This window comes from Zingiber officinale, chromosome 10B, assembly GCF_018446385.1.
Source record: "Zingiber officinale cultivar Zhangliang chromosome 10B, Zo_v1.1, whole genome shotgun sequence".
NCBI classification, from domain to species: Eukaryota; Viridiplantae; Streptophyta; class Magnoliopsida; order Zingiberales; family Zingiberaceae; genus Zingiber; species Zingiber officinale.
In genome coordinates, this window is record NC_056005.1 from 40919025 (window position 1) to 40920830 (window position 1806).

The following is a 1806-nucleotide window of genomic DNA, read 5'->3' on the forward strand; positions in this document are numbered from 1 at the left end:
AATATATGATAATGTTCTTCTATCCTTGACATCTAGATTGATTAAATTGAGGCATTGACCGCGTCATCCTCTAATCAATCTATATCTTGAACTCCAAGTAGACTCACTCTAAACAAATGAGCTCAATATCTCATATTGATTCATTTGGGCATGGTCATGCACTTAGTGGTCTCACTCTATCAAGAATGATGATGTCACTCCCGTCATATGAGAGGGATAGATCCCATCTACATCACTCACATCCCTCCGCATAATTTGTTACATACCCAGTAATCGCCTTTATAGTCCACCCAGTTACGGGTGACGTTTGACGAAGCCAAAGTATGCAACTCGTTATGTAGGGAACCATGGTGACTTCAGGTCCAAGAACTGATAGTCATATTAATAGTCACATGAGAAAGTATATGATACTCATATAACGATCCACGATAATTTCTCATGGCGGGTCATTCAGTATACATTCTCCAATGCATACCCATGTGTCAACTTGATATCTCTATTTCTATGACTTGTGAGATCAAGTCATCAAGTTGACCTACATGCTAGTCTCGTCGCATTAACATTGTCCCTGAATGTTAATACTTGACTAGGAATGATTAAGAGTAGTGTTCTCTATATCATCTCACTATCTATTCAACCAATCGATTGATATAGATAAGAACATTCTACTCAAGGACGCTATTATACTTAGTTATTTGGCACCAATACAAGTAAGTATAATAATCATAAAAGAAATACCTTTATAAACATATAGGAATATGATACATCGAGTCCATACAACAATCATCATATGATTGGCTCTAGGGCTCTAACTAACATCTTGAGCGTGATCCGTACCTCTACAAATGTCGCAAACACATGCTATTACATTGGCTATGTTGTTTCCCATGGCTTCAAATTTCTTTGTAAGAGCGTCCAACTTTGCAAACATCAGTGTAACTGCATCTACGTCGAATTACCCTGACTCTTTAATTGGATTCCCAGCAAAAGAGCCACTGGATCTTTCATATGCCCATTGATGGTGGTTTTGCGCCACATTTTCTATGATCTCTTCGGCTTCATTGAGGCTTTTGTTCATTGTACCTCTACAAATGTCGCAAACACATGCTATTGCATTGGCTATGTTGTTTCCCATGGCTTCAAATTTCTTTGTCAGAGCGTCCAACTTTGCAGACATCAGTGTAACTGCATCTACGTCGAATTACCCTGACGCTTTAATTGGATTCCCCGCAAAAGAGCCACTGGATCTTTCAGATGCCTATTGATGGTGGTTCTGCGCCACATTTTCTATGATCTCTTCGGCTTCATCGAGGCTTTTGTTCATCAGTGCTCCTCCTGCTGCAGAATCAAGAGATACCTTCATGTGATAATTTATCTCATTGTAGAAGGTGTGCAAGACCAACCATTTTTCAAGGCCATGATGGGGACATTGTCTTAGCATATTCTTGAATCTGTCCCAAGCCTCAAATAATGATTCTGAGTTTATCTGTTTGAAGCTAGCAATCAGGTTCCTCATATAAGCGGTTTTGCTGGGTGGATAGAACTTATCCAGAAATTTCTGCTCACACTGCTCCCAGGATGATATGTTGTTCGCTGGAAGTGAGTTTAGCCACTGCTTGGCTCTGTCCTTTAGAGAAAACCCGAAGGGGAGTAGTCTGACTGATTCTGGAGGAACCCCATTCACCTTCATAGTGCCACAGATCTCGTAGAACAACTCTAGGTGGTGGTTGGGTCCTCATGTGGTCCTCCTCCGAATTGATTTTGCTGGACCATGTGGATTACTGTGGCTTGATTTCAAAGTTGTTG

At 40.6% G+C, this 1806-nt stretch overlaps 1 non-coding gene across 1 annotated transcript; it reads left to right on the top strand.

The window, feature by feature from the left end:
- Nucleotides 1-1412: 1412 nt before the first annotated feature.
- Nucleotides 1413-1518, top strand: LOC122030668. Its single transcript, XR_006125532.1, has one exon. It is a non-coding gene; the product is annotated as a small nucleolar RNA R71 (small nucleolar RNA).
- The last annotated feature ends 288 nt before the right edge of the window (nt 1519-1806 follow it).